The sequence below is a fragment of the Hypomesus transpacificus genome, chromosome 13 (assembly GCF_021917145.1).
Source record: "Hypomesus transpacificus isolate Combined female chromosome 13, fHypTra1, whole genome shotgun sequence".
Taxonomy (NCBI): domain Eukaryota; kingdom Metazoa; phylum Chordata; class Actinopteri; order Osmeriformes; family Osmeridae; genus Hypomesus; species Hypomesus transpacificus.
The window spans coordinates 3,527,485-3,538,031 of NC_061072.1; the positions used below are offsets into that span (position 1 = coordinate 3,527,485).

Below are 10,547 nucleotides of genomic sequence, written 5' to 3' on the forward strand. Positions count from 1 at the left end.
CAACTTTGAAGACATCTTCATTTTAAAAGATGAGGAGGTTGCTGACTTTGTAAGCCACGTCCACAGACGGAAAAGTCATGTATGCAGTGGCACCGTCAGCGGGGGGGCCACAGCCCCCCTGAGAAAATTGCTGGCCCCGCCCCATCGCGTGTCGCATATTGTCCGTCATCAGTTTAATTTTTTTATTTTTTCATGAATGGAAAACGGGATTACAACTTCACTGTAGGACAAATCAACCTCAAAAAATAATTGAAAAACACATTTTGTCCTATAGAACCACAGTCTACATTTCAACATTTTGTCATAGAAATCCTGCACACTCAGATCCTGACACCCCAGTATCACCCCTACCCCCACAATAGGTTGCACTGGGCCAGGTGAGAGTGCAGTACAGCCTAACGGTACATAGAAGGGAGGGAGCTTATCGTTGTTGAAGGCTAGCCCAGTTGGACGCTGCTAAGTGCAGATACCAAGTTAAAGAAAAAGGTAGGCCGAGTACAAATATTCAATAAACCGTTTTTGAATTTTAAATTACCTATTTACACTAGTCAACCTAGCTTACGTTGGTTAGCTACAGTAGTCTAATTAGCTATGCTACACTCTTAAAACAAATGTGTTAGAAATCAATACAATGTTTGTGTAATGATGATTTTAACAAATATTGTGTTAAATCGCAGCATTTCTGGGGTTTTACACAGATGTCCAACATAACATTGTGTAAATAAATTGGCCAAACAAATCACCATGTCCGTCACGCGCTCCCTCGCCTCAGTTTGAAATGAGCTTGAGACAAACGGCTGCAGCAGTTTGGTCTTCTCTTCATTGAGGTAAGTAAAGTAAAGGTTATAATATTTATATCTTTTGTTAAAAGAAAATAATATCACGTATGAGTTTTACTGCGGGATTGTGCCAGGTGTAGCTAACAGAAAACAATGTTCGTTTTATGTTAGCGAACTCAGGAACGTTGACTTAGTTAGCCTAAATATGCCAACACAAACGGTTAGCGTTAGCTACTTTTGCTAAGCATCAAGAGAAAATATGTGAAAACAACTTTCCGATTTTCCCGTTTATTTTCCCGATAATAGCAAGGGGTGTAAAACATAACACGTTGTAACTAACGTGTATAGTAGTTAGCCAATGGCACTAAAACAGCAATCACATATTCCTGGCTAGCTATCCTTTTTTGTGGCGCTTGTATGTTCACCTCAGTCTAGCGAAGCACGAGCTTCGCGCCGTTTTAGCCAAATGTACTGTAAAGGTAAAGCTACCTAGGGTTACCTAGTTAGTTTGAAAATGCATATTCAACTGGCATATCATTAGCAGTTTTACGACGTTAGGATGTGAAACAAAAAGGTAAATAGCTTCAGTCTTGAATTCGATTTACTTATTTTCTTATGTGTTAGTGTATTCTCGGAGGTGATCAACACCCTACAATAGGCTAGGTACGATAGCATCTCTTGGTTTTACGCTTCTGTAAAAACAACTGCTAGTTAAATTAATGCGTAAGAACATGAATAATGTTTGTGTGAAACCATATTCATAATTTTTCTTTCATGTTTACAGTAAAATGATGGATTCTCCAAAATCCCTCACTGCTGTGTTCTTGGATGGGCAAGAAATCTGCAAAAAGACACACACTGTCAGGACCGCCAAGGAAGTCATTGATGCCAGTACATCATTATTGCCTTGCCAAGCAGAAATGATTAGAATTCTAAATTCTGCTCTGACTTCAATGAATATGTGGACACTGATGTGAACAGTCATATTGAACATTTGGAAAAATTCCAAATTCAATTCACGTCAGTTAAGTCAGACATACATGACACTGCTGGTAGCTGTAGCACAGACACGCAGGTATGTATACTGTGGTATTTAAAGATACTACATAATAAATATGCTCAATCCCATTCTATCCTAACTATTCAATGTTAGTTTTATTAATTTGTTGCATGTGAGTTACAGGACATTAATTGCAAAGCAGTAATGTCAGCATTGCTTTTTAACACCTCTTTCTAATTCATAAAACTTTTAGTGTACTACCATGCCTCTGAATTCTGTGGCCGTACTGAATCCGGATGCTGATTTGACTAATCATATTGAGGTAAGTTGTGAGAAGTTGGTGTCTACCGGGGCTAGAATTATTTTTTTTATTTTTTACATAATTACATTTAATTATTGATGATTATGTTTCAGATGGCAAGTTCTTAAGTTTTGACTGAAGTTTATTTAGAGCATAACTGATTTTGTTTAAACTGTTTTTGGCTTGGTATGTTAATTTAGTGTTCAAGATCAGCTAATGATCTTGATCCGGAGAATTTCAAAAGTCATCTCCGACAGAAAGACCCCCGGATTTTGGCGTTCTATCAGGAGAACGGGACTCTTACTGAGAAATGGAGAATGATATTGGTAACGACTGCTGTTAGCTACCTTGTTGAAAAAAGGTGATTGTAAGTACATTTTCTTCATGGACTGATTTTGTTTGCGGGTAGGGGCTTAATTGTTAATAACCAAATTGTGTTCTCTTTTATCCTTTTCATGGTGCTTTATTTCAGTTACCCAGTAAGTGCTGATAAACAACTTCTTGCCAGAGGTATTGTCACAATCTTTCCGTCACTTCAGATTAAAATGGAGGAAGAAAATGAAGGATATGTGAGTAAGTAATCAAGTGTAGAATATTGTATGGTTGCTTATTGACTCACTAAAAATAAAATACTATCACTAATTTAAAGGTATTCTATATATTTTAGGAGCATTTTTACGATTCCAACGAGCCACTCAGGCTTTCTTGAGGACAAACTGAGAAATCTACAGCGGAACCTTAGAGACGATCAGCGGCGTTATTGCAAAAGGGGTTTGGGTCGTGGGTCTTGTCGGTTATTACAACTCTTCAGATCGACAAGGACTTTGGGGAAATGTTTCTAGGGAAAGCAGATCTCTTTCTCCGCACAAGCTGGACAATGGAAGCTACCATTGTCCCAAAGTTGCTAAAGCTGGCTGCACTGGAAAAGAATGTTGAAGGACCACCACAACCTGAGAGTGCTGGTACATTTACATTTAGTCATTTAGCAGACGCTCTTATCCAGAGCGACTTACAGTAAGTACAGGGACATTCCCCCCGAGGCAAGTAGGGTGAAGTGCCTTGCCCAAGGACACAACGTCATGGTGTGGCCGGGAATCGAACTGGTGACCTTTAGATTACTAGCCCGACTCCCTCACCGCTCAGCCACCTGACTCCCCCGCTGGTAAGTTATTTATCAGCAGCATGTTGTTCAGGAAAACCCTTCTGCCACTGATGTCAAGGAGGATTCTTGCCTTAATTCTCTAAATTATTTCCACATTACTGAAAATGTTTGTGTAGATGTCATGCATGACATACTAGAGGGAGTAGCTCCACTCGAAGTAAAACTAATGTTGCAGCATTTCATCTATTTTGAAAAACTCTTTACTTTAGAGCAATTGAATGACAGGATAGCAAGCTTTGACTACGGTTATACTAATGTAAAGAATAAGCCTAGTGTCATTCTTAATTTGAGAACAGCTGAGAATCCTATAAAAGAAACAGCCAGTCAAATGTGGTGTCTTCTTCTTTTCTTGCCTATACTCATTGGAGATTTTGTGAGTGACCAAAGTCAACACTGGCGATTGTTTATACTGCTCCGAGATATTTGTGACATTGTATTTGCTCCTGTTGTTACCAAAGGAATGTCAGTTTTTTTTAAACAACTCATCATTGACCATCATCATTTATTTAAAAATCTTTATCCAGACAGAAATCTTATCCCAAAACATCATTTCATGACTCACTATTGGCGCTTAAAGATGCAATTTGGCCCCCTTGCAAAACTATGGTGTATGCGTTTTGAGGGGAAGCAGGGTCCCTTGAAACGACAAGCTATGTAGTTAATCATTTTATCAGTATTTCAAAGACTTTGGCTTATAAAAACCAAGTTCAGAGCATGTGTACCTGGAAATTAGGTGACCCTTTGAAGAAGAATATATCAGTAGCCAGTAGTTTTCCGGTTGTGGTTGGAAGTCTATTAAAATGTGATTTGTTTATTGAGAGCATGAAAGCACTTGGACATGACATAAATATTTGTAGCTCAGTTCATGTGGCCAATTGTGTTGGTGTTTGGTCACTTTTATCGAACAGGTTGTGTACTTGCTTTAAACTCTGAATTAGATGATGAGCGTCTCTTTGGTGAGAGTGCATATAGTTCCCATTTGTGAACGTGAAGAGGTGCTCATGTTTCTTCAAATCTTAACCTTAAAATATTTTGAAGAGCAACTCCATACTTATGTAATAGAGAAGAAAGATGAATATGAAATTATTAACTTAAAAGATGCTAAAGATATTGTTTGATGTTGCTTGATTTATTGTTGTCACTATGATTTTGAAACGCACATCATTACAAAATACTAACTTTTTTATGGATTTTTGTGATGACATGTGATGACCTTATTTAAAGTAATAAATATATGCTGAATTTGTAGTCATGGCTCTTTGATCATTTATTTGAATTATATTAATGAAAGTTTACATAAACACACAGGTGTGTTGATTTTGTGTAAGCATAACACAAAAGTGTGTCACAAAAACCTACACAATCGCTGTGTTACATAGTTTAACAAAAGTAATGTGTTAGAAGTAACACAAACTGCGTTGTCCTTATCTAGACATACAACTGTGTTAAAAAACAACACAAATTGAGTTGTTTTTAACACATCTGTTCTTAGAGTGTTGTTAAAGTCTGTATTTTGGGAGGGCGAAAGGTTACTTCAGTCTAGAGAGAGTAGCTATTGCTAACTTAGTCAATTCGGGCCGATCACACCGAGAGCGTATTTTTTAAACTTAAAACCCCATTGTTTGCTTTTGTACAGCTCTGTTAATACCGTGTGAATACCATGGGCGAATATGGAAAGTAAATCCTTTTGTTCATAATCACGTTGTGAATGTAAATGTCAGTTTAACTACTAGGCTACGTTCATAACTTCTCAGCAAGCTTTTTTTTTAAGTTTAACAGCCTGACTTCATTGATCAGTTGTTTAGCACTGCAGCACTCAAAAGAGCAGGCAAACTGAGCATTTGACTTGACGCTTGAAAATCTTGCTAGCAAAAAAACGTTGAAATTAACTGTTTTTCATAAGTAGTTTAAGTAGTTTATAAGTTTTCATAAGTATGATATAACTGAATACTTGCCTATGATTTATTTAAAATATGTGTTGTACTGGCTTATTTATTTTACTCAATTTATTATATTGTATAGGTGTATTCTACTTGATGTCAATAAATGTTAATCCAAAAAAATATTAAGTAAGACCAAGATCTCACAAAACATGGACATTTTATTTGACAACTTTTTGGCAAAATCAAAATGATTTACTTTAGTCTAACTCTTCTGTCATCTGTATTGGACATGCTTTTTTAAAGACTTCTGTATTTCTAACAATTCAAGATACTTTGAACTTCAAATGCATTAAGACATTTGTAGGGAAATTTACTGTAAACTGAAATCATGCTTAATGGCTTATACATGGGGAAAAAAGAAAGAAAAGGCTTATCAATGCAAGGTGTAAAATGTTGACTCAAAATACACTGAAATCTTTCCAACACTGTGAGCCTGACCACACCTGGAGATCATCTGATTAAATGGCGCTTTAGATTGTCCAGGTTTCTGTACATAACTTCAATATTAACAGTCATATATCACATTCCACACATGGCTCAATTGGGTATGAGTCACATTTTCTCATCTGAACAGCTTCCTCTCAGCAACTACATGACCATACTGTTTCTCAGTCTTTGCACCTTTGCTGAAAGCTTTCCGGAATCCACTTCCACAAGCATCTTTTGAAATACTTAAAAAATGTATTTAAGAGTTTTGGGGTATTTCAGATCCAAAGCATAGGTCAGTCCTAGCAGGTAGCAACAGGCTCTGCTGAGATCTCCAAGATGGCTGAGTACAGTGGAACCTTCAATGACGATCCCAACATCATCGACCTGTCCACATTCATTCCGGACCAGGTACACAGCCATCACCTGTGCTGCCAGCTCTTCTTCCACATCGACAGCTGTATCAACATTCTGCAGACATTGTAAAAGAAAAATACACCGATGCATTAGCAGAAGCACCAATTTCAACATTACACATTTATTGTAGGGAGACTCCTGAAATCCATAAATTGGACTCACCTCATAAGTCTTGATTAAGGCACTCACGTCTTCACCAAGGTGATCGATGAGACATCGGAGGACAACTTCTCTGGTTTTCTGAATGGAATTTCCGCTCTGTTTAGGAGAAAATATATTCTTAAATGACAAGAAGATGCACTATTCGCTCAGTGCACATTATGGCCTGCCAAAAAGAGACTAGTTTGCAGGTATGCTAGCTGCTAATATGGCACGCCCTCATACTCTGCTTCTGACTGGTGTTTTCTGATGGAGAGGGTAACTCTGTTTGGGGGGGGGGACTTAGCTTTTTCACTTTGTAAACGTATAGCATGCACAAAAAAATATATATAACAATAAAGGACAAAAGCATATGAGCACTTTAATTACAAACAGGTGGGGGAAAGCAGCAGCTAAACAGGAGTAAACTGAAATACCTGGAGCAGAGTATTCATTTCTGCACGATGTCTCTCTCCAGCAGCACCTTTCTTGGCTTGGAAGATGGAAAGCAGTTTAGGAGAGTAAAGGTCCAACATTGACATGAATTTTGCCTCGAGATTTACGGTGGTAATTCGTTGAAACTCTGCGTTGACCTTTAACAAAAAGACAAAAAAAACAACAGGGAGATTGTGATTATTTAACTAGCTTAATAACACAGAAGTTACATTAAATTCCCCTCTTATATTTAGAAAAAAAGAGACCATCAGGACCAAGAGCTTTACTTAGAGGATTGTTCAAATGAATACAAGGAAGAAAATGTCCATGACCTAAATGTCTGTGTTTCAGTCGGTAGTGTTTAATAAGTCCCCCCTTTGATGATGCGACAAATGTACAGAGCTTACACTGCCACCCCATGAGCTGTTACCTTAAAGATTAATACAAATCAGGGAGCCTCGGTGGCTAGTGTAGTGTCCTGAGGCTCAGTCCTTTCCACTGTGACCTGAGTTGAATATGGCCTGCTGTCCTTTGTTGGTGTCCTCCCCTCTTTCTCACACATTCCTGTCCCGTCTCTTAAGTTAAGCATATGTTGAAACAAAAGAGATACAAACCTTTAATTGGCATAAAAGTTGATAGACTTTCCCCCCCACCAATTTTTTTTTTGCCAAAACTAATGGTAACTTACCTCACATTTTCTTGATCAGCCGTTTTCCATCTGAAATGTATTTAAAATATATATTTAGCAAGGATTATAACAACTCTTGAACTGACAATTACCTTTACGAACAACGTTCCACACAAGTCATGAATTGCAAGTAATGAATACTGCTCCTCAATGCATGATTTCCTCCTGAGTGAGATTTAAAGATCAACATGGCATGGTAATTAGGGCAGAGCCCAGCTTGAACTTCAAAGAGACCAATCTTTGTGGTATTAACCGGTCTCTGATTTTGAAAAAAGTTAAAGAAAAAGAAACATTAGCCTTTGCATATACCTGAATATTTTTCGACAATTTGTTAAGGACTAACTTCACATATTATAACGTTAACTGAATTGACCTCAGCAGTAAAAAATATTTTATTTTCAGACCTTTCTCCAACTTAACATAGGCCGACAAGGTGCAAAAGTGTTGTAGTTATACAAGTTAGAGTCTAATGTTAAACTGTATGTAATATAACTGCTTAATGTAAGCTTAGTTGTAGCCTTCTGAAGAAAACGCATAGCACGTGCAAACTCAGCTTGCTAGCTAGCTAGCTAAAGTGTGCTAACAAGTCAAATTAGCTTTGCCAAAGAATGACTTCGACGTCACAGTAATGTTGGTCGACTGATATTTCATGCTCAGTTGTTGCTTCTGTAACTGAGATGTATGTAAAACGATTATTGTGTTAAATGTTACTTACTTAAACTTCTGGTCTTGTCGCGGTGGAGTCCAGTCAGACCTTCAAGTAGCTGTGCCCGCCAAGCAATGTCTCCGTGTCATCTGTCTCTGAGCCAGAACCGTTAGGAAATGACGTCGTTTCATACCCGTTTACTCATTCTTTTAAGTTGTTAAGTAGTTTCCAAATATATTGAGTTTATTTTGTCAAATAATTGTAGTTCTTAAAAATAATTGCTATTCATAGTATATTCTTAAAAATGTTGGTGAAACATACAGTAATAATTTCTAATATCCAAACATTGTAATCTGTCAGTCAAATCATCATTTCTTTTTATTAAATAAACTTACTTACTACATGTACATTTTACACAAAGATTGCTGTTTGAGATTCACTCATGAATTTTAATACAGTTAAACCAAATACTCATCATAATGAAAGTCAGTGTTTTTTTTAAACAAGAATACCTTTATTTAACTCTTACATTTACAAGTCCCTTGAATTATTTTTTACAGTGCAGAAAACAGAGTTTCGATCTTTTTTGGCTTATAGCCAACAATGAGCGGCCGCGACAGACGGGTTCTTGCAGACCGCCACACGTATGCGCTTCTAGTCTAAGCTTTTTTGAGGCAGACGCTTTTCAAAATTATTGTTAGACTATGTGTTTTGATTTTGGTGTGCCACCCCAAGATTTTCCCTTGCCCCGTTTGACGGCTATTTTCACTGAAAAGTGACAAGTTTGCAGGTATGATTATGTGGCCAAGGTGGCTCAGCAGTGCCCTGAGATGAAGGATCTCTTGTCCATGCGTCCTTTCCTTTCGGTCATGCATGCAAAGGCACACACTGGGAAATGCGAGGTATATGGTAGCTTTATTTACAAATGTTGTGTTAGTTTGAGACCTTTTTCTGGTAAGATGGAGTGAATTTAGCAGTAACTGTGTTCACTTCTTTACAGATTAAATGGGGAGGCGCTTTTCAGGAAGGTGCAGGCTCAACAATTGGAGAAGAGATTGAGCAAGTGAACAGTTTCCTGTCCAGAGCAGCCATCACATCCAAGTACATGTCTAAAGCAGGTATGTGTGTGTGTTCCATCTAATCTCCTGTTAAATAATAACTATTTTTACACACTGGCCTTGAATTTAGGTTGAACAGACATGCTGACCCTCCTGGCTTGGGGGTGGAATAAAAGGAAAGTGGAGAACATGGGCCGCACTTTGAGCCAGAGATACCTTAAGGTTAATTTGAACATTGATATTGACTCTAGTTATGTAAAGACATACAAAGGCAAGGGATTGACTTTATTAATGTAATTATTAGACTGTAAGGATGCTTAAGGAACAAATGGAGAGCCTGGATGCCACCAAAGATGAGCTGGGCGTAGATGACGACACAATGCAGTCATGGGTGTGTGATGTGCAGTAATGGGCTGAAGGTGAGTTGTCTTAATGAAAGGCTATATGGCTTACTTTATAGGTTGATGTTGAATTATGTTATATATAAATGATGTTATATAGCACACACAGTACAGCTGTGTGCATGTCATCAAGGTCCCTGGAAAGGGCCATGGCATTCCAAGGCCCCACCAACTTAAGGGGACGTACAGAAATACACACCCTAATATTTATGTGATTATGAATATTATTGTCCTTTTGAAAGGGTCTCTGTACGCATCCCTAGATAAGAACTACTTAAAACAAACAGGTTGCTGAATGTAATTGAGTGATTTTAGTTGTATATATACTGTGACTCTCATTTAGAAACTCATCAGAGTGATGGCAGCCTTGGGGCATTACAGGCACGAATAGAGGAGCTTGCTGTGATCATCAAGGTGCGAAGCCAAAATCTCTACAGACAAACTGGTACGTCAGTTTCCTTGAAATATGCACTTTCACACTTTAACATTAAGAAAACGTATTTCGTATGTAAGAGTTCAGAAAACAGAATTAAATCTTAACCACATTAACTTAAGCAGGATGTGATGCTTATGGTTGCAACCCAGTTAAACACTGCAAAAAGTGTCACAATAGGAATTCTAGTCTAAATGTATACAGTACATAGTGAAGTGACAGACAGTGACTGAATTGTGCCATTCTTTATGATGTTTTTAGATAGCAACAAGAGACGCCACAAGATTCGAAAAGTCATTTTGGATGAGAAGAACGCTTGTCAACTACCGTTGATGACTACAAGAAGCTGGCTGAACCACCTTTACAGATTGTGTCACTTGATGCCATCCTCCAGACTGACACGTGGCCTTGGCAGGACATACAACGTGAAAATTAGTTTTTTTCCATTATTTATTTGTAACTTATAATGTAGGCTATGCTGTTTTAACAGATACTCATTATCTCTATGCAGTAGTGGCATATCAGGACCATAGCTTTCAAGTTGTTATAACTATAATATCTTCCCTTCTGATGTCGATGAATTGAATTTGCAGTTGCTGCAGACCTTCAGACCAAAAGGAAGGTGTTTGAGAAGGTGATGGCTGTGAGAAGCCTGAAGGAGGAGGAAATGATCCTTTGCAAAGAAATGCAGCAGCATTGGACAGTGATGAAAGCACAACA

The 10,547-nt window shown here is 37.9% G+C and overlaps 1 long non-coding RNA gene across 1 annotated transcript; it reads right to left on the minus strand.

The window, feature by feature from the left end:
• Positions 1-5,325: 5,325 nt before the first annotated feature.
• LOC124475680 lies at positions 5,326-8,092 on the minus strand. Its single transcript, XR_006956958.1, has 6 exons — positions 8,005-8,092; positions 7,290-7,319; positions 7,032-7,176; positions 6,604-6,759; positions 6,191-6,286; positions 5,326-6,082 (listed from the first exon to the last, which is right to left on the minus strand). It is a non-coding gene; the product is annotated as an uncharacterized LOC124475680 (long non-coding RNA).
• Positions 8,093-10,547: the final 2,455 nt, after the last annotated feature.